The following is a 24,140-nucleotide window of genomic DNA, read 5'->3' on the forward strand; positions in this document are numbered from 1 at the left end:
TTTTCGTCAATGTAGCCACACAGCACATTGAACATCCCCTGTGCCATTTCATACTCGGGAATCGTGAGACAGAAAAATAGGTCCTCGTGAACAGCATCCCTTGACGTGCATAGAAAACAAAAGTCCATGCATTGGCACAGTGGTGATTTTAGCATGTAAATCTTGTTGGGGCAAACTCAAAAAAACAAAAAAAATTATGCATGCCAGCAAAGCCACAACACAACACAACACTAAACAATACATTCATTGCACTATAACGGTGACAAACAGTGCCCACAAAACTGTTAGGGCCTACATAAAGCTGTCCCAACAGCAGTCCCAACACCTTACCACTGCTACACCTGGCTATCAGCGGAGCCTTGTCTGGCAGCAAACCAGTTCATTCAGCCTGTTTTACTGCCTTTAAAGAAACAGCTGATTTAGCTGACTTGTTTAAACAAATGTGGTTTCTACTGACAATTGAGATGTACAAACTACGGCATAAGGGGACAACGAGCAGATAAGAGGCAATCCGTAATTTGGATTTAAGATATTAATGCTAGAATGGACGTAGTCAATATAACTTTGTTTAGCACTTTTAAAATGTTCAGCGACAGAATTCCAAACATGGGCCGTTCTTACAGTATTCTCCCTGTACACCAAGTCAGAACTGTAGGATAAATTAAGAGGGCAAAAGGGACCAAATGATTAGGGTGAGGCACATGGGCTACTATCAGTTTACTACACAACATACACTTAGTATTATTGTCTTAGCTACAGCATAGCTATTATTGTCTTAGCTACAGTCTCCCTGGCATATTACATTATTTATGCAGCAGCATACAAGACATTTTTGGACTCACCTTGTTGTGCTCACTTGAAAAGGAGGTGGTGCGGCAGTCTTCGTGGGCAAATTTTGTCATCAAACTCTGGCATTCTCTGGGAACTGGGAGCTCTAGAAAGAGGCCCGAGTTCCCGACTTGCAATTCCGAGTTGGATGACCGTTCAAAACATATTTTCCCAGGCGGAGCTCGTTTTTTTCCCAGTTGTCTTGAACTCACTGAAGTCTGAGATTTTCCAGATGTTTTGAGCGTGGCAGAAGTCATGCTGGATTGACAGCATGATCAATATTGAATGAATGTTTATCCTTTTAAACTTGGAAAAGAGACCCTTTAAAACAGACTTGGACCACACACCGACTCCACTGAATAGCAGTCTAGTGATTGCAGTGCTTGCAGTGAGCCACTGGTTCCTTTCAGACCATTCATTGATGAATTTGCGATTTCAAACTTGTTGTGTAATGTTTATGTCCAATGGCCGATGAGCACTGATACATTTTATCTATGATTTCTCTTTGTTATTTCATTTCATATGACAAGGATTGAAAAGGATTTGCCAGTAGATTTTCAACTTGATTCATGTTGATGCTAGCTTGCTAGCTAACATTTTGAAGGTATGATGTTGACATGATCAGTCGAATCAAAGCTGCTGTAGATGTAACGTGATTTTACATAATTTTATCTGTGGCCAATGACAGAGACTCTTGGATGGGCACTTCTAATGTAACTATGGCAGCACCCCAGGGATCTTGAATTTTCTAACTCTACCCTTAGACTTGGCGGTGACATAGTGTCCCCATGAGTGACAGAACACTGAGCAAATCACAGCGCAACTAGAGAACATTACCAACCCCTACGCTCGGGATATTCCGCTGGCTGCCCCACCACCACAGAAAGCACTGAGCTAGGCTGAAACACTTGCGTTTTGGAGCTGCCTTACTCAAGAAAGCAAAACGAGACCATGTTTGTATGCGGCTTTATTAATAATGATTTTGTTTTGTTTTTTACATTGTTTGCAAACTGATATGTGACACATATTAATGCAGGCTTTCATCAAGGAGCTCTCTGTACTTTGCTCCGTTCATCTTTCCCTCGATCCTGACTAGTCTCCCAGTCCCTCCCGCTGAAAAACATCGCCACAGCATGATGCTGCCACCTCCATGCTTTACCGTAGGGATGGAGCCAGGTTTTCTCCAGATATGATGCTTGGCATTCAGGCCAAAGAGTTCAATCTTGGTTTCATCAGACCAGAGAATCTTGTTTCTCATGGTCTGAGAGCCTTTAGGTGCCTTTTGGCAATCTCCAAATAGGCTGCCATGTGCCTTTTACTGAGGAGTGGCTACCGTCTGGCATCTCTCCCATAAAGGCCTGATTGGTGGAGTGCTGCAGATGTGGTTGTCCTTCAGAAGGTTATCTCATCTTCACAGAGGAACTCTGGAGCTCTGTCAGAGTAACCGTCACCTCCCTGACCAAGGCCCTTCTGCCCCAATTGCTCAGTTTGGCCGGGCGGACAGCTCTAGGAAGAGTCTTGGTGGTTCCAAACTTCTTCCATTTAAGAATGATGTGTTCTTGGGGACCTTCAATGCTGCAGACATTTTTTGTTACCCTTCCCCAGATCTGTGGCTTGACACAATCCTGTCTCGGAGCTCTACAAATAATTCCTTCAACCTCAAGACTTGGTTTTCGTGGGACCTTATATAGACACCTTTCCAAATCATGTCCAATCAATTGAATTTACCACAGGTGAATTTCAGTCAAGTTTTAGAAACATCTCAAGGATGATCAATGATCAACAGGATGCACCTGAGCTCAATTTAGAGTCTCATAGCAAATGGTCTTAATACTTAAAATTGTATTTTTTATACGTTTGCCAAAATGTCTAAAAACCTGTTTTCGCTTTGTCATTGCGAGGTATTGTGTGTATATTAATGAGTAATTGTTTAATTGAATCAATTTTAAAATAAGGCTGTAATGTAACAACATGTGAACAAGTTAAGGTGTCTGAATACTTTCCTGAATGCGCTATACACATGTAGTCATGGTCTCTGGTGTCGATTACCCAGTAGGTACAGTAGGTGAGATTTCCATTGCTAAACTGTTATGCGCCGGCTACAGTAGCATAGGACTAATGTACTTTCAATTTGACGCAGGCATTTTAAGTCATCATTGCTGTGGATTGAAAGCCTGTATTGTGTGGCTTTAATATTTCATTTCGTGAAGCTGTTTATGCATTTGAACCTATCCAAAGAACATTTAGTTGAGCTGAGACACTTTTCTTTGTGTAAATCATCAGACTATTTGTTTTACTTGTTAAAAACATTGAAATAAATGCAATTAATTTGTGGGCCCAATGTAGACTATAGGCTTATATACAGTGCCTTGCGAAAGTATTCGGCCCCCTTGAACTTTGTGACCTTTTGCCACATTTCAGGCTTCAAACATAAAGATATAAAACTGTATTTTTTTGTGAAGAATCAACAACAAGTGGGAAACAATCATGAAGTGGAACGACATTTATTGGATATTTCAAACTTTTTTAACAAATCAAAAACTGAAAAATTGGGCGTGCAAAATTATTCAGCCCCTTTACTTTCAGTGCAGCAAACTGATCCAATGTTGACCTAAATGACTAATGATGATAAATACAATCCACCTGTGTGTAATCAAGTCTCCGTATAAATGCACCTGCACTGTGATAGTCTCAGAGGTCCGTTAAAAGTGCAGAGAGCATCATGAAGAACAAGGAACACACCAGGCAGGTCCGAGATACTGTTGTGAAGAAGTTTAAAGCCGGATTTGGATACAAAAAGATTTCCCAAGCTTTAAACATCCCAAGGAGCATTGTGCAAGCGATAATATTGAAATGGAAGGAGTATCAGACCACTGCAAATCTACCAAGACCTGGCCGTCCCTCTAAACTTTCAGCACATACAAGGAGAAGACTGATCAGAGATGCAGCCAAGAGGCCCATGATCACTCTGGATGAACTGCAGAGATCTACAGCTGAGGTGGGAGACTCTGTCCATAGGACAACAATCAGTCGTATATTGCACAAATCTGGCCTTTATGGAAGAGTGGCAAGAAGAAAGCCATTTCTTAAAGATATCCATAAAAAGTGTTGTTTAAAGTTTGCCACAAGCCACCTGGGAGACACACCAAACATGTGGAAGAAGGTGCTCTGGTCAGATGAAACCAAAATTGAACTTTTTGGCAACAATGCAAAACGTTATGTTTGGCGTAAAAGCAACACAGCTGAACACACCATCCCCACTGTCAAACATGGTGGTGGCAGCATCATGGTTTGGGCCTGCTTTTCTTCAGCAGAGACAGGGAAGATGGTTAAAATTGATGGGAAGATGGATGGAGCCAAATACAGGACCATTCTGGAAGAAAACCTGATGGAGTCTGCAAAAGACCTGAGACTGGGACGGAGATTTGTCTTCCAACAAGACAATGATCCAAAACATAAAGCAAAAACTACAATGGAATGGTTCAAAAATAAACATATCCAGGTGTTAGAATGGCCAAGTCAAAGTCCAGACCTGAATCCAATCGAGAATCTGTGGAAAGAACTGAAAACTGCTGTTCACAAATGCTCTTCATCCAACCTCACTGAGCTCGAGCTGTTTTGCAAGGAGGAATGGGAAAAAATGTCAGTCTCTCGATGTGCAAAACTGATAGAGACATATCCCAAGCGACTTACAGCTGTAATCGCAGCAAAAGGTGGCGCTACAAAGTATTAACTTAAGTGGGCTGAATAATTTTGCACGCCCAATTTTTCAGTTTTTGATTTGTTAAAAAAGTTTGAAATATCCAATAAATGTTGTTCCACTTCATGATTGTGTCCCACTTGTTGTTGATTCTTCACAAAAAATACAGTTTTATATTTTTATGTTTGATGCCTGAAATGTGGCAAAAGGTCACAAAGTTCAAGGGGGCCGAATACTTTCGCAAGGCACTGTATCTTAATCCGATGGTGGAACTACTTAAATAAAATAAAATCACATCAAATCTTCACATTCAGTGAATCAAAGTGAAAGGGCCAACTTGAGGTTTAAAAACCCACTGAACTCCACCGCAATCCTCTCCGAACTCGACCGCCATCCTCTCCGAACTCCACCGCAATCCTCTCCGAACTCCACCGCAATCCTCTCCGAACTCCACCGCAATCCTCTCCGAACTCCACCGCAATCCTCTCCGAACTCCACCGCAGTCCTCTCCGAACTCCACCGCAATCCTCTCCGAACTCGACCCCAATCCTCTCCGAACTCGACCGCAATCCTCTCCGAACTCGACCGCAATCCTCTCCGAACTCCACCGCAATCCTCTCCGAACTCGACCGCAATCCTCTCCGAACTCGACCGCAATCCTCTCCGAACTCGACCGCAATCCTCTCCGAACTCCACCGCAATCCTCTCCGAACTCCACCGCAATCCTCTCCGAACTCCACCGCAATCCTCTCCGAACTCCACCGCAATCCTCTCCGAACTCCACCGCAATCCTCTCCGAACTGCACCGCAATCCTCTCCGAACTCCACCGCAATCCTCTCCGAACTCCACCGCCATCCTCTCCGAACTCGACCGCCATCCTCTCCGAACTCGACCGCCATCCTCTCCGAACTCCACCGCAATCCTCTCCGAACTCCACCGCAATCCTCTCCGAACTCCACCGCAATCCTCTCCGAACTCGACCGCAATCCTCTCCGAACTCCACCGCAATCCTCTCCGAACTCGACCGCAATCCTCTCCGAACTCGACCGCAATCCTCTCCGAACTCGACCGCAATCCTCTCTGATCCTCTCAACACATGCCCTACAGTATACTGTTGTTTATGTATGTCTGTGCCTCAAATGATTTCCTTTATAGTGAACTATGCAAGGAATAGGGTGTAATTTGGGACACAGGTATACTGGAGGTGAAACAGAATGGCTGCTGGGCTAAACTGTGGCTAACGGTTACAATCCGCACCTCCCCCAGCTTGTACAGGGGAGGTCTATAGAAGAGAGAGACACAATTATACCCTTCTCTGAAAAGTCTTGTTTTCATGTCTTATTTTCACCACCTTCCACTGACGTAAACACAGTTCTGTTGGGCATGCTGAGAATACCAATGTGATATCCTGAGTTAACTCTTAGACACATGTCCCCCGGGGGAAGTATAGACACACACACAAACAAAAACAAAGCACAAAGGCGGACACACACAGACACACACACACACACATGAGTAAGAGATAGGCTGGGGGAGGGTTTGAGGAAAATGAGATGACAACATTTAATGTAGAATTGTGCCCTCTGTCCTCCTCAGTCCTTTCTTTCAGAGCCTTAGACCCATCCCTCAGTTTTCTCTTGATCAGGAAAGCATCACTTAGGAAGCATCTTGCCAATGAGGTGAAGGCTCTATCTTACAAATCCCTCCTTTCCTTGTTCACTTTCCTTAATCTGCACTGTTTGATAGATGGGTAAACACTATGATGGAATCTCGTAAATTAGTCTATCTTTCACATGGGATTTATTCACACAAAGAAGAAAAACACCTGGGGTGTATTCACACAAAGAAGAAAAACACCTGGGGTGTATTCACACGAAGAAGAAAAACACCTGGGGTGTATTTACACGAAGAAGAAAAACACCTGGGGTGTATTCACACGAAGAAGAAAAACACCTGGGGTGTATTCACACGAAGAAGAAAAACACCTGGGGTGTATTCACACGAAGAAGAAAAACACCTGGGGTGTATTCACACGAAGAAGAAAAACACCTGGGGTGTATTCACACAAAGAAGAAAAACACCTGGGGTGTATTCACACAAAGAAAAAAAACACCTGGGGTGTATTTACACGAAGAAGAAAAACACCTGGGGTGTATTTACACGAAGAAGAAAAACACCTGGGGTGTATTCACACGAAGAAGAAAAACACCTGGGGTGTATTCACACGAAGAAGAAAAACACCTGGGGTGTATTTACACGAAGAAGAAAAACACCTGGGGTGTATTTACACGAAGAAGAAAAACACCTGGGGTGTATTCACACGAAGAAGAAAACACCTGGGGTGTATTCACACGAAGAAGAAAAACACCTGGGGTGTATTCACACGAAGAATAAAAACACCTGGGGTGTATTCACACAAAGAAGAAAAACACCTGGGGTGTATTCACACGAAGAAGAAAAACACCTGGGGTGTATTCACACGAAGAAGAAAACACCTGGGGTGTATTCACACGAAGACGAAAAACACCTGGGGTGTATTCACACGAAGAAGAAAAACACCTGGGGTGTATTCACACGAAGAATAAAAACACCTGGGGTGTATTCACACAAAGAAGAAAAACACCTGGGGTGTATTCACACGAAGAAGAAAAACACCTGGGGTGTATTCACACGAAGAAGAAAACACCTGGGGTGTATTCACACGAAGAAGAAAAACACCTGGGGTGTATTCACACGAAGAAGAAAAACACCTGGGGTGTATTCACACGAAGAATAAAAACACCTGGGGTGTATTCACACGAAGAAGAAAAACACCTGGGGTGTATTCACACGAAGAAGAAAAACACCTGAGGTGTATTCACACGAAGAAGAAAAACACCTGGGGTGTATTCACACGAAGAAGAAAAACACCTGGGGTGTATTCACACGAAGAAGAAAAACACCTGAGGTGTATTCACACGAAGAAGAAAAACACCTGGGGTGTATTCACACGAAGAAGAAAAACACCTGGGGTGTATTCACACGAAGAATAAAAACACCTGGGGTGTATTCACACGAAGAAGAAAAACATGTGTTTCTTATTGTACAAATAAATGTAGGTGGGTCCCTCTCTGTTCTGGCCTGTCTGCTTCCGTTTTGTTCCTAGTGAATTACACCCCAGGTCAGTTCTGGCCTGTCTGTTTCCGTTTGGTTCCTAGTGAATACACCCCAGGTCAGTTCTGGCCTGTCTGTTTCCGTTTGGTTCCTAGTGAATACACCATCAGTTCATTCAGATCAGTGCAGTAAAAGATTGGAGACAAGAGTAAGACAGTCTATTTAGACAAAGAGCCCAAGCCTGGGTTCTACTTGGAATGACATACCTCTAATTAGAAGAAAAGGTCTCTGTCCCTGTCTCAGACCGAGTCGGACAGGCCCGTTCACAACACTGCTGATATGACTGTCTCAGACCGAGTCGGACAGGCCCGTTCACAACACTGCTGATATGACTGTCTCAGACCGAGTGAGACAGGCCCGTTCACAACACTGTTGATATGACTGTCTCAGACCGAGTCGGACAGGCCCGTTCACAACACTGCTGATATGACTGTCTCAGACCGAGTCGGACAGGCCCGTTCACAACACTGTTGATATGACTGTCTCAGACCGAGTGAGACAGGCCCGTTCACAACACTGTTGATATGACTGTCTCAGACCGAGTCGGACAGGCCCGTTCACAACACTGCTGATATGACTGTCTCAGACCGAGTGAGACAGGCCCGTTCACAACACTGCTGATATGACTGTCTCAAACCGAGTCGGACAGGCCCGTTCACAACACTGTTGATATGACTGTCTCAGACCGAGTCGGACAGACCGTTCACAACACTGCTGATATGACTGTCTCAGACCGAGTGAGACAGGCCCGTTCACAACACTGTTGATATGACTGTCTCAGACCGAGTGAGACAGGCCCGTTCACAACACTGCTGATATGACTGTCTCAGACCGAGTCGGACAGGCCCGTTCACAACACTGTTGATATGACTGTCTCAGACCGAGTGAGACAGGCCCGTTCACAACACTGCTGATATGACTGTCTCAGACCGAGTCGGACAGGCCCGTTCACAACACTGCTGATATGACTGTCTCAGACCGAGTCGGACAGGCCGTTCACAACACTGCTGATATGACTGTCTCAGACCGAGTCGGACAGGCCGTTCACAACACTGTTGATATGACTGTCTCAGACCGAGTGAGACAGGCCCGTCCACAACACTGCTGATATGACTGTCTCAGACCGAGTGAGACAGACTCGTTCACAACACTGTTGATATGACTGTCTCAGACCGAGTGAGACCGGCCCGTTCACAACACTGCTGATATGACTGTCTCAGACCGAGTGAGACAGACTAGTTCACAACACTGTCGATATGACTGTCTCAGACCGAGTCGGACAGGCCCGTTCACAACACTGCTGATATGACTGTCTCAGACCGAGTCGGACAGGCCCGTTCACAACACTGTTGATATGACTGTCTCAGACCGAGTCGGACAGGCCCGTTCACAACACTGTTGATATGACTGTCTCAGACCGAGTCGGACAGGCCCGTTCACAACACTGTTGATATGACTGTCTCAGACCGAGTCGGACAGGCCCGTTCACAACACTGCTGATATGACTGTCTCAGACCGAGTGAGACAGGCCCGTTCACAACACTGCTGATATGACTGTCTCAGACCGAGTCGGACAGGCCCGTTCACAACACTGTTGATATGACTGTCTCAGACCGAGTCGGACAGACCGTTCACAACACTGCTGATATGACTGTCTCAGACCGAGTGAGACAGGCCCGTTCACAACACTGTTGATATGACTGTCTCAGACCGAGTGAGACAGGCCCGTTCACAACACTGCTGATATGACTGTCTCAGACCGAGTCGGACAGGCCCGTTCACAACACTGTTGATATGACTGTCTCAGACCGAGTGAGACAGGCCGTTCACAACACTGTTGATATGACTGTCTCAGACCGAGTCGGACAGGCCCGTTCACAACACTGCTGATATGACTGTCTCAGACCGAGTGAGACAGGCCCGTTCACAACACTGCTGATATGACTGTCTCAGACCGAGTCGGACAGGCCCGTTCACAACACTGCTGATATGACTGTCTCAGACCGAGTCGGACAGGCCGTTCACAACACTGTTGATATGACTGTCTCAGACCGAGTGAGACAGGCCCGTTCACAACACTGCTGATATGACTGTCTCAGACCGAGTGAGACAGGCCCGTTCACAACACTGCTGATATGACTGTCTCAGACCGAGTCGGACAGGCCCGTTCACAACACTGCTGATATGACTGTCTCAGACCGAGTCGGACAGGCCCGTTCACAACACTGCTGATATGATTGTCTCAGACCGAGTCGGACAGGCCGTTCACAACACTGCTGATATGACTGTCTCAGACCGAGTCGGACAGGCCGTTCACAACACTGTTGATATGACTGTCTCAGACCGAGTGAGACAGGCCCGTTCACAACACTGCTGATATGACTGTCTCAGACCGAGTGAGACAGACTCGTTCACAACACTGTTGATATGACTGTCTCAGACCGAGTGAGACCGGCCCGTTCACAACACTGCTGATATGACTGTCTCAGACCGAGTGAGACAGACTAGTTCACAACACTGTTGATATGACTGTCTCAGACCGAGTCGGACAGGCCCGTTCACAACACTGCTGATATGACTGTCTCAGACCGAGTCGGACAGGCCCGTTCACAACACTGTTGATATGACTGTCTCAGACCGAGTCGGACAGGCCCGTTCACAACACTGTTGATATGACTGTCTCAGACCGAGTCGGACAGGCCCGTTCACAACACTGTTGATATGACTGTCTCAGACCGAGTGAGACAGGCCCGTTCACAACACTGTTGATATGACTGTCTCAGACCGAGTCGGACAGGCCCGTTCACAACACTGTTGATATGACTGTATCAGACCGAGTGAGACAGGCCCGTTCACAACACTGCTGATATGACTGTCTCAGACCGAGTCGGACAGGCCCGTTCACAACACTGCTGATATGACTGTCTCAGACCGAGTCGGACAGGCCCGTTCACAACACTGTTGATATGACTGTCTCAGACCGAGTCGGACAGGCCCGTTCACAACACTGTTGATATGACTGTCTCAGACCGAGTGAGAGAGGCCCGTTCACAACACTGTTGATATGACTGTCTCAGACCGAGTGAGACAGGCCCGTTCACAACACTGCTGATATGACTGTCTCAGACCGAGTCGGACAGGCCCGTTCACAACACTGCTGATATGACTGTCTCAGACCGAGTCGGACAGGCCCGTTCACAACACTGCTGATATGACTGTCTCAGACCGAGTCGGACAGGCCCGTTCACAACACTGCTGATATGACTGTCTCAGACCGAGTCGGACAGGCCCGTTCACAACACTGCTGATATGACTGTCTCAGACCGAGTCGGACAGGCCCGTTCACAACACTGCTGATATGACTGTCTCAGACCGAGTGAGACAGGCCGTTCACAACACTGTTGATATGACTGTCTCAGACCGAGTGAGACCGGCCCGTTCACAACAATGCTGATATGACTGTCTCAGACCGAGTCGGACAGGCCCGTTCACAACACTGCTGATATGACTGTCTCAGACCGAGTGAGACAGACTCGTTCACAACACTGCTGATATGACTGTCTCAGACCGAGTCGGACAGGCCCGTTCACAACACTGCTGATATGACTGTCTCAGACCGAGTCGGACAGGCCCGTTCACAACACTGCTGATATGACTGTCTCAGACCGAGTCGGACAGGCCCGTTCACAACACTGCTGATATGACTGTCTCAGACCGAGTGAGACAGGCCCGTTCACAACACTGTTGATATGACTGTCTCAGACCGAGTGAGACAGACCCGTTCACAACACTGCTGATATGACTGTCTCAGACCGAGTGAGACCGGCCCGTTCACAACACTGCTGATATGACTGTCTCAGAACGAGTCGGACAGGCCCGTTCACAACACTGCTGATATGACTGTCTCAGACCGAGTCGGACAGGCCCGTTCACAACACTGCTGATATGACTGTCTCAGACCGAGTCGGACAGGCCCGTTCACAACACTGTTGATATGACTGTCTCAGACCGAGTCGGACAGGCCCGTTCACAACACTGTTGATATGACTGTCTCAGACCGAGTGAGACAGGCCCGTTCACAACACTGTTGATATGACTGTCTCAGACCGAGTCGGACAGGCCCGTTCACAACACTGTTGATATGACTGTCTCAGACCGAGTGAGACAGGCCCGTTCACAACACTGCTGATATGACTGTCTCAGACCGAGTCGGACAGGCCCGTTCACAACACTGCTGATATGACTGTCTCAGACCGAGTCGGACAGGCCCGTTCACAACACTGTTGATATGACTGTCTCAGACCGAGTCGGACAGGCCCGTTCACAACACTGTTGATATGACTGTCTCAGACCGAGTGAGAGAGGCCCGTTCACAACACTGTTGATATGACTGTCTCAGACCGAGTGAGACAGGCCCGTTCACAACACTGCTGATATGACTGTCTCAGACCGAGTCGGACAGGCCCGTTCACAACACTGCTGATATGACTGTCTCAGACCGAGTCGGACAGGCCCGTTCACAACACTGTTGATATGACTGTCTCAGACCGAGTCGGACAGGCCCGTTCACAACACTGCTGATATGACTGTCTCAGACCGAGTCGGACAGGCCCGTTCACAACACTGCTGATATGACTGTCTCAGACCGAGTCGGACAGGCCCGTTCACAACACTGCTGATATGACTGTCTCAGACCGAGTGAGACAGGCCGTTCACAACACTGTTGATATGACTGTCTCAGACCGAGTGAGACCGGCCCGTTCACAACACTGCTGATATGACTGTCTCAGACCGAGTCGGACAGGCCCGTTCACAACACTGCTGATATGACTGTCTCAGACCGAGTGAGACAGACTCGTTCACAACACTGCTGATATGACTGTCTCAGACCGAGTCGGACAGGCCCGTTCACAACACTGCTGATATGACTGTCTCAGACCGAGTCGGACAGGCCCGTTCACAACACTGCTGATATGACTGTCTCAGACCGAGTCGGACAGGCCCGTTCACAACACTGCTGATATGACTGTCTCAGACCGAGTGAGACAGGCCCGTTCACAACACTGTTGATATGACTGTCTCAGACCGAGTGAGACAGACCGTTCACAACACTGCTGATATGACTGTCTCAGACCGAGTGAGACCGGCCCGTTCACAACACTGCTGATATGACTGTCTCAGAACGAGTCGGACAGGCCCGTTCACAACACTGCTGATATGACTGTCTCAGACCGAGTCGGACAGGCCCGTTCACAACACTGCTGATATGACTGTCTCAGACCGAGTGAGACAGGCCCGTTCACAACACTGCTGATATGACTGTCTCAGACCGAGTCGGACAGGCCCGTTCACAACACTGCTGATATGACTGTCTCAGACCGAGTCGGACAGGCCCGTTCACAACACTGCTGATATGACTGTCTCAGACCGAGTCGGACAGGCCCGTTCACAACACTGTTGATATGACTGTCTCAGACCGAGTCGGACAGGCCCGTTCACAACACTGCTGATATGACTGTCTCAGACCGAGTCGGACAGGCCCGTTCACAACACTGCTGATATGACTGTCTCAGACCGAGTCGGACAGGCCCGTTCACAAACACTGCTGATATGACTGTCTCAGACCGAGTGAGACAGACTCGTTCACAACACTGTTGATATGACTGTCTCAGACCGAGTCGGACAGGCCCGTTCACAACACTGTTGATATGACTGTCTCAGACCGAGTCGGACAGGCCCGTTCACAACACTGTTGATATGACTGTCTCAGACCGAGTCGGACAGGCCCGTTCACAACACTGCTGATATGACTGTCTCAGACCGAGTCGCACAGGCCGTTCACAACACTGTTGATATGACTGTCTCAGACCGAGTCGGACAGGCCCGTTCACAACACTGCTGATATGACTGTCTCAGACCGAGTGAGACAGACTCGTTCACAACACTGCTGATATGACTGTCTCAGACCGAGTCGGACAGGCCCGTTCACAACACTGCTGATATGACTGTCTCAGACCGAGTCGGACAGGCCCGTTCACAACACTGCTGATATGACTGTCTCAGACCGAGTCGGACAGGCCCGTTCACAACACTGCTGATATGACTGTCTCAGACCGAGTGAGACAGGCCCGTTCACAACACTGTTGATATGACTGTCTCAGACCGAGTGAGACAGACCGTTCACAACACTGCTGATATGACTGTCTCAGACCGAGTGAGACCGGCCCGTTCACAACACTGCTGATATGACTGTCTCAGAACGAGTCGGACAGGCCCGTTCACAACACTGCTGATATGACTGTCTCAGACCGAGTCGGACAGGCCCGTTCACAACACTGCTGATATGACTGTCTCAGACCGAGTGAGACAGGCCCGTTCACAACACTGCTGATATGACTGTCTCAGACCGAGTGAGACAGGCCCGTTCACAACACTGTTGATATGACTGTCTCAGACCGAGTGAGACAGACCGTTCACAACACTGCTGATATGACTGTCTCAGACCGAGTGAGACCGGCCCGTTCACAACACTGCTGATATGACTGTCTCAGAACGAGTCGGACAGGCCCGTTCACAACACTGCTGATATGACTGTCTCAGACCGAGTCGGACAGGCCCGTTCACAACACTGCTGATATGACTGTCTCAGACCGAGTCGGACAGGCCCGTTCACAACACTGTTGATATGACTGTCTCAGACCGAGTCGGACAGGCCCGTTCACAACACTGTTGATATGACTGTCTCAGACCGAGTGAGACAGGCCCGTTCACAACACTGTTGATATGACTGTCTCAGACCGAGTCGGACAGGCCCGTTCACAACACTGTTGATATGACTGTCTCAGACCGAGTGAGACAGGCCCGTTCACAACACTGCTGATATGACTGTCTCAGACCGAGTCGGACAGGCCCGTTCACAACACTGCTGATATGACTGTCTCAGACCGAGTCGGACAGGCCCGTTCACAAACACTGCTGATATGACTGTCTCAGACCGAGTGAGACAGACTCGTTCACAACACTGTTGATATGACTGTCTCAGACCGAGTCGGACAGGCCCGTTCACAACACTGTTGATATGACTGTCTCAGACCGAGTCGGACAGGCCCGTTCACAACACTGTTGATATGACTGTCTCAGACCGAGTCGGACAGGCCCGTTCACAACACTGCTGATATGACTGTCTCAGACCGAGTCGCACAGGCCGTTCACAACACTGTTGATATGACTGTCTCAGACCGAGTCGGACAGGCCCGTTCACAACACTGCTGATATGACTGTCTCAGACCGAGTGAGACAGACTCGTTCACAACACTGCTGATATGACTGTCTCAGACCGAGTCGGACAGGCCCGTTCACAACACTGCTGATATGACTGTCTCAGACCGAGTCGGACAGGCCCGTTCACAACACTGCTGATATGACTGTCTCAGACCGAGTCGGACAGGCCCGTTCACAACACTGCTGATATGACTGTCTCAGACCGAGTGAGACAGGCCCGTTCACAACACTGTTGATATGACTGTCTCAGACCGAGTGAGACAGACCGTTCACAACACTGCTGACTGTCTCAGACCGAGTGAGACCGGCCCGTTCACAACACTGCTGATATGACTGTCTCAGAACGAGTCGGACAGGCCCGTTCACAACACTGCTGATATGACTGTCTCAGACCGAGTCGGACAGGCCCGTTCACAACACTGCTGATATGACTGTCTCAGACCGAGTGAGACAGGCCCGTTCACAACACTGCTGATATGACTGTCTCAGACCGAGTGAGACAGGCCCGTTCACAACACTGTTGATATGACTGTCTCAGACCGAGTGAGACAGACCGTTCACAACACTGCTGATATGACTGTCTCAGACCGAGTGAGACCGGCCCGTTCACAACACTGCTGATATGACTGTCTCAGAACGAGTCGGACAGGCCCGTTCACAACACTGCTGATATGACTGTCTCAGACCGAGTCGGACAGGCCCGTTCACAACACTGCTGATATGACTGTCTCAGACCGAGTCGGACAGGCCCGTTCACAACACTGTTGATATGACTGTCTCAGACCGAGTCGGACAGGCCCGTTCACAACACTGTTGATATGACTGTCTCAGACCGAGTGAGACAGGCCCGTTCACAACACTGTTGATATGACTGTCTCAGACCGAGTCGGACAGGCCCGTTCACAACACTGTTGATATGACTGTCTCAGACCGAGTGAGACAGGCCCGTTCACAACACTGCTGATATGACTGTCTCAGACCGAGTCGGACAGGCCCGTTCACAACACTGCTGATATGACTGTCTCAGACCGAGTCGGACAGGCCCGTTCACAACACTGTTGATATGACTGTCTCAGACCGAGTCGGACAGGCCCGTTCACAACACTGTTGATATGACTGTCTCAGACCGAGTGAGAGAGGCCCGTTCACAACACTGTTGATATGACTGTCTCAGACCGAGTGAGACAGGCCCGTTCACAACACTGCTGATATGACTGTCTCAGACCGAGTCGGACAGGCCCGTTCACAACACTGCTGATATGACTGTCTCAGACCGAGTCGGACAGGCCCGTTCACAACACTGTTGATATGACTGTCTCAGACCGAGTCGGACAGGCCCGTTCACAACACTGCTGATATGACTGTCTCAGACCGAGTCGGACAGGCCCGTTCACAACACTGCTGATATGACTGTCTCAGACCGAGTCGGACAGGCCCGTTCACAACACTGCTGATATGACTGTCTCAGACCGAGTGAGACAGGCCGTTCACAACACTGTTGATATGACTGTCTCAGACCGAGTGAGACCGGCCCGTTCACAACACTGCTGATATGACTGTCTCAGACCGAGTCGGACAGGCCCGTTCACAACACTGCTGATATGACTGTCTCAGACCGAGTGAGACAGACTCGTTCACAACACTGCTGATATGACTGTCTCAGACCGAGTCGGACAGGCCCGTTCACAACACTGCTGATATGACTGTCTCAGACCGAGTCGGACAGGCCCGTTCACAACACTGCTGATATGACTGTCTCAGACCGAGTCGGACAGGCCCGTTCACAACACTGCTGATATGACTGTCTCAGACCGAGTGAGACAGGCCCGTTCACAACACTGTTGATATGACTGTCTCAGACCGAGTGAGACAGACCGTTCACAACACTGCTGATATGACTGTCTCAGACCGAGTGAGACCGGCCCGTTCACAACACTGCTGATATGACTGTCTCAGAACGAGTCGGACAGGCCCGTTCACAACACTGCTGATATGACTGTCTCAGACCGAGTCGGACAGGCCCGTTCACAACACTGCTGATATGACTGTCTCAGACCGAGTGAGACAGGCCCGTTCACAACACTGCTGATATGACTGTCTCAGACCGAGTCGGACAGGCCCGTTCACAACACTGCTGATATGACTGTCTCAGACCGAGTCGGACAGGCCCGTTCACAACACTGCTGATATGACTGTCTCAGACCGAGTCGGACAGGCCCGTTCACAACACTGTTGATATGACTGTCTCAGACCGAGTCGGACAGGCCCGTTCACAACACTGCTGATATGACTGTCTCAGACCGAGTCGGACAGGCCCGTTCACAACACTGCTGATATGACTGTCTCAGACCGAGTCGGACAGGCCCGTTCACAAACACTGCTGATATGACTGTCTCAGACCGAGTGAGACAGACTCGTTCACAACACTGTTGATATGACTGTCTCAGACCGAGTCGGACAGGCCCGTTCACAACACTGTTGATATGACTGTCTCAGACCGAGTCGGACAGGCCCGTTCACAACACTGTTGATATGACTGTCTCAGACCGAGTCGGACAGGCCCGTTCACAACACTGCTGATATGACTGTCTCAGACCGAGTCGCACAGGCCGTTCACAACACTGTTGATATGACTGTCTCAGACCGAGTCGGACAGGCCCGTTCACAACACTGCTGATATGACTGTCTCAGACCGAGTGAGACAGACTCGTTCACAACACTGCTGATATGACTGTCTCAGACCGAGTCGGACAGGCCCGTTCACAACACTGCTGATATGACTGTCTCAGACCGAGTCGGACAGGCCCGTTCACAACACTGCTGATATGACTGTCTCAGACCGAGTCGGACAGGCCCGTTCACAACACTGCTGATATGACTGTCTCAGACCGAGTGAGACAGGCCCGTTCACAACACTGTTGATATGACTGTCTCAGACCGAGTGAGACAGACCGTTCACAACACTGCTGATATGACTGTCTCAGACCGAGTGAGACCGGCCCGTTCACAACACTGCTGATATGACTGTCTCAGAACGAGTCGGACAGGCCCGTTCACAACACTGCTGATATGACTGTCTCAGACCGAGTCGGACAGGCCCGTTCACAACACTGCTGATATGACTGTCTCAGACCGAGTGAGACAGGCCCGTTCACAACACTGCTGATATGACTGTCTCAGACCGAGTCGGACAGGCCCGTTCACAACACTGCTGATATGACTGTCTCAGACCGAGTCGGACAGGCCCGTTCACAACACTGCTGATATGACTGTCTCAGACCGAGTCGGACAGGCCCGTTCACAACACTGTTGATATGACTGTCTCAGACCGAGTCGGACAGGCCCGTTCACAACACTGCTGATATGACTGTCTCAGACCGAGTCGGACAGGCCCGTTCACAACACTGCTGATATGACTGTCTCAGACCGAGTCGGACAGGCCCGTTCACAAACACTGCTGATATGACTGTCTCAGACCGAGTGAGACAGACTCGTTCACAACACTGTTGATATGACTGTCTCAGACCGAGTCGGACAGGCCCGTTCACAACACTGTTGATATGACTGTCTCAGACCGAGTCGGACAGGCCCGTTCACAACACTGTTGATATGACTGTCTCAGACCGAGTCGGACAGGCCCGTTCACAACACTGCTGATATGACTGTCTCAGACCGAGTCGCACAGGCCGTTCACAACACTGTTGATATGACTGTCTCAGACCGAGTGAGACCGGCCCGTTCACAACACTGCTGATATGACTGTCTCAGACCGAGTCGTACAGGCCCGTTCACAACACTGCTGATATGACTGTCTCAGACCGAGTGAGACAGGCCCGTTCACAACACTGCTGATATGACTGTCTCAGACCGAGTCGGACAGACTCGTTCACAACACTGTTGATATGACTGTCTCAGACCGAGTGAGACAGGCCCGTTCACAACACTGTTGATATGACTGTCTCAGACCGAGTGAGACAGGCCCGTTCACAACACTGCTGATATGACTGTCTCAGACCGAGTGAGACAGGCCCGTTCACAACACTGCTGATGAGACTAATTATTACTGTGCCTTTCCTGATAGTGACTGGATCTTACATCTGGCTACATTTCAAATTACTGATATCGTTTTCATAAAGCGTGTCAGAGTATAGAAGTGCTGGTCTAAGATCAGTTTAGCCTTTTAGATCATAATGATTAAGTTTACATGAACAGGGGGGGGGGGACCTGATCCTAGATCAGCACTGCTACTTTGAGAAGTTTGATACATTTGGCCCCTGATGCACATTGACGTGTTATTTTTTTATATGTTTTATAAAAGGCCAAGTTAGGGCATAAAGAATTCTATCTCTCAAAAGCAATTTTGTTGAAATGACGAAAGATTGGTTGGCATTGCAGTATGAACGACTGGAGTGGAAATGGTTAGATGTTCTGAACTGCAATTTCAGCACTGCATATTTCAGCAGCACGGATAGCAACCGTTCACATAGCCAATCAAAGCAGATGGGACAGTCAGGGGAGCATACTGGCTTGTAAATGTAACAGCGACTGACTCAGGTATGATGAAAACACTGGTGAAAGGTCCCCAACTGGCTCTATCTGAACTGGAGTGCATTGACAGTAAGCCAAGTGTTTTTCTTGGTATTGGATGGCCAACAAGAGGTAGATAATCATAATGGAGAGGAGAAATTATTGTGGAAATGAGCTCAAACGAGTGTTTCAGAAAATGTCCAAATGTTTAGACAGATTGCTCTGCTGTGTGCTAATTATTGGCTGAATAGATGACACTGTGTGCACAATAATGGAAAAAACAGCCGTGTTTGCACAGCTACACCCAGCTACACCCACACACACACACACACACACACACAGCTGCATAAACACAGCCACACACACACCTACATAAACACAGCCACACACACAGCTGCATAAACACAGCCACACATACATACACACACTCTCTCTCTCTCTCTCTGACACTCTTCCACCTTCTGTTTGTGAAAGGTGGGTATCAGGATGCTGGAGATACCTTGTAGTCTCCTTCAATCTGATATTCATAAGGTGGCTCATGCATATACGCACCCTCATTACCTCCTTTATGCGAGAAATAACAGCTGAAAGGTGCTTCGTGTTTGGCAAACCTACAGGGAAAATAAGTGTCACTCTCCTTTCTTAGGCTATTCTCTGAAGAGAGTCTTTGTGTGTGTGTGTGTGTGTGTGTGTGTGTGTGTGTGTGTGTGTGTGTGTGTGTGTGTGTGTGTGTGTGTGCGTGTATTAAGGAACACAACCACCTCAATTTGTCTCCCTGAAAACCTGAGAATAAAAAAAAAAATGTCTCTCCGTTCTGTCAGCTAAAGAAAATAGTTTCACTCTGTTGAGGACTTTTGGCCAAGGAAGGTTTTGACATGCATTACACACAGACTTAAACACAAAGCCCACAGACCCCAATACCCTGCTACGTGCAGATAGTGTGCATCCCCTTCCCCTCAGGAATGGTCTAGCATATAGCCAGTTATGCAGGGTTAAACCAATCTGTGGACACCAGTCAGATTTGGACAGCAATGCTAAGAAAATGACAGATTAATTCAAAATGAGAGGCAACAAGGACAAAACCCTTAATGTGGCAATGATGAAAATATCTCAAAAACCAGGAGAGGAATTACTAGAAAACAAAACCAATGAAGAAAAGAAAAGTGTTTTGCACTAAGTACACCAAGTGTTCAGAGAAAATGAAAGCAATCATGAAAAAGCACTGGTATATTCTGCAATCAGACAAAAAAAATTGCACACCTCTTCAAGGAGCCCCCACTGGTGGTCTATAAGCGTGGTCACAATATTAGAGATATTTTGGTGAGATCTGACCTGCCCCTTGAGCCCACTCAGACACTCTTGACACCCAATCCAAATCGGAACTACAAATGTGGCTAATGCACACAGTGTAATAGCACTATAAAAACATCCTTCTTCAGACACCCACATACAGGTAGATAAATCCCTGTTAGGAGTATCATCTCATGCAAGACAAAGGGAGTAATCTATCTCATCACCTGTTCATGTGGAAAAGCCTAGGTAGGACAAAACGAAAAGACAATTAAAACAACGCATAGCTGCACACCGCAGCTCAATCAGGTGTAAGAACATTGACTATCCAGTAGCAGCTCACTTTGTTGAAGCTAACCATCCCATCTCCTCCCTCATACACAGGTATTGAGCATGTTGCTCTACCAAGGAGAGGAGGAAACACTGAGATCCTGGGCATACTGGCTATCTTATTTAAAAACATTGACCCCTAGTGGTCTGAATATTGACTTTGATCTCAGGCCCTTCTTATGAACAATTATATTTTCTGTGAACAAGTCTTATAAATTAATATATTATTTCTACAGCTTATCAGTGTACACCCAATATGTTCCCCCAGTTGATGATGCTTATTATGGTTGAACCAAAAGATTACATGTAGCAAAAAATTGTAATGAAATTGGAAATATTTAAAAATACAGGTGAAATGAAATGAAAGAATAATGTTTGTTGATGTTAATGATAACAATGGCACCTTTTAAACATCGCTAATGACCAGAAACGAGAACAGAGAGAACTGCGTGTCATCGAGGCGTCAGGCATCGGCAGAACTTTTTTAGGGGTGTCGCCTCGTGTCCCGGCTAGTCAAAGAGGAGAGCTAACGAGACGCCATGCTCCAGATGTTCGGCTGACAGAGGCGGCTTGTTAGAGGAGGAGGTGGAAGAGAGGGGAAGGAAACGTGTGTTTATCAAACACACGGCGGTGCCTAGTGCCACGTGGCCACCTCACCATCTGGTCCCCCCCCCCCCCCCCACTTGAGCAGTAATTTTAAGGTGTGGGGTGCCAAGGCAAGGGGGAGGGTGAGCCAGCATTAGCCGAGCTCTGAGCCCACAGCTGCCTGCTTCTATGAGGGTGGACCAGCTCTGAGCCCACAGCTGCCTGCTTCTATGAGGGTGGACCAGCTCTGAGCCCACAGCGGCCTGCTACTATGAGGGTGGACCAGCTCTGAGCCCACAGCGGCCTGCTACTATGAGGGTGGACCAGCTCTGAGCCCACAGCTGCCTGATACTATGAGGGTGGACCAGCTCTGAGCCCACAGCTGCCTGATACTATGAGGGTGGACCAGCTCTGAGCCCACAGCGGCCTGCTACTATGAGGGTGGACCAGCTCTGAGCCCACAGCGGCCTGCTACTATGAGGGTGGACCAGCTCTGAGCCCACAGCTGCCTGCTACTATGAGGGTGGACCAGCTCTGAGCCCACAGCTACCTGTTACTATGAGGGTGGACCAGCTCTGATCCCACAGCTGCCTGTTTCTATGAGGGTGGACCAGCTCTGAGCCCACTGCTGCCTGCTACTATGAGGGTGGACAATGTCTGAGCCCACAGCTGCCTGCTACTATGAGGGTGGACCAGCTCTGAGCCCACAGCTGCCTGTTACTATGAGGGTGGACCAGCTCTGAGCCCACAGCTGCCTGTTACTATGAGGGTGGACCAGCTCTGAGCCCACAGCTGCCTGTTACTATGAGGGTGGACCAGCTCTGAGCCCACAGCTGCCTGCTACTATGAGTGTGGACCAGCTCTGAGCCCACAGCTGCCTGTTACTATGAGGGTGGACCAGCTCTGAGCCCACTGCTGCCTGCTACTATGAGGGTGGACCAGCTCTGAGCCCACAGCTGCCTGTTACTATGAGGGTGGACCAGCTCTGAGCCCACAGCTGCCTGTTACTATGAGGGTGGACCAGCTCTGAGCCCACAGCTGCCTGCTACTATGAGGGTGGACCAGCTCTGAGCCCACTGCTGCCTGTGAGTGAAAGGGTGGGGTGGGTAATGTATTGTCTGCCAAACCCACTCTCTCAGGCTGCTTGAGGTGAGCTTGACGTACTGTAGGACTGTGAACTGTTCATTGTATAAAGGCCAAGGCCCCTAAACGGCAGTGCCGATGTGTTCTAGCTTTTTGTACATATCAGAAAATAGACAGTATTGAACATGTCTGTCTCTGGGTCCTGTCTGGTTAGATACCTCCAGTGAATAACCAATAAAGATGAACATTTTAGGCAACAATACTTACAAACCATACATGGGTCTATTATGCCAGTAGTTCCCACCATCTGGGGGGGATCGACAGGGGTGGCCAACATTTTTTTTAAATTTGTAATAATTAATTAATATTTTTAGAAGAACTCAGTCCGGCGTTCAACTTACTCTTGAAATGTGTAATAGTAGAATGCACGAGGTGCAATTTCAAAATTGGTAATTGCATACATTAGAAAGTTATTTATAAAATTTCTGAAATGTTTGGGAGCCCCTGTCTTAGGTGACCGCCGAGGTTCCCGTCTTAGGTGACCGCCGAGGTTCCCGTCTTAGGTGACCGCCGAGGTTCCCGTCTTAGGTGACCGCCGAGGTTCCCGTCTTAGGTGACCGCCGAGGTTCCCGTCTTAGGTGACCGCCGAGGTTCCCGTCTTAGGTGACCGCCGAGGTTCCCGTCTTAGGTGACCGCCGAGGTCCCCGTCTTAGGTGACCGCCGAGGTCCCCGTCTTAGGTGACCGCCGAGGTTCCCGTCTTAGGTGACCGCCGAGGTCCCCGTCTTAGGTGACCGCCGAGGTCCCCGTCTTAGGTGACCGCCGAGGTCCCCGTCTTAGGTGACCACCGAGGTTCCTGTCTTAGGTGACCACCGAGGTTCTGACTACACACAAAGCAGTCACAAGTCCTTGACTGCATCCCGAATCCTTTATCCCGAATTCCTTTAGTACACTACAGTATAAATAGGGATCTAATAGGGATCTGGTCAATAGTAGTGCACTGTATAGGGAATAGCATGCCATTTGGGACACAAACCCATGTCATGGAATCATTCGTCATCATGAGCAGTAAGACTGTTTGGCAAGTGAACTTTCAAAGTCTATTGAGGAGCTCATGTTTGTGACGTGTGGGCGGCCCACGTCCACAGTAGAATGGTATTCTTGTCACAGATTGTGGCACTAATCCATCTAATAGCCATTAAACCAGCGCGTCTGTGGGACATAAACCGCCGCACAGCACCAAATGTGCCCACCACACTTGGAACGCAAGTTTAGCAGCGAACACCCAATCCCCTCCCCATTCTTATCTTTATCCAATCCCCACTTCGCCCCACCACCGCCTCCATTCTCACCACCCCTACCTA

Source organism: Oncorhynchus clarkii, chromosome 6, assembly GCF_045791955.1.
Source record: "Oncorhynchus clarkii lewisi isolate Uvic-CL-2024 chromosome 6, UVic_Ocla_1.0, whole genome shotgun sequence".
NCBI classification, from domain to species: domain Eukaryota; kingdom Metazoa; phylum Chordata; class Actinopteri; order Salmoniformes; family Salmonidae; genus Oncorhynchus; species Oncorhynchus clarkii.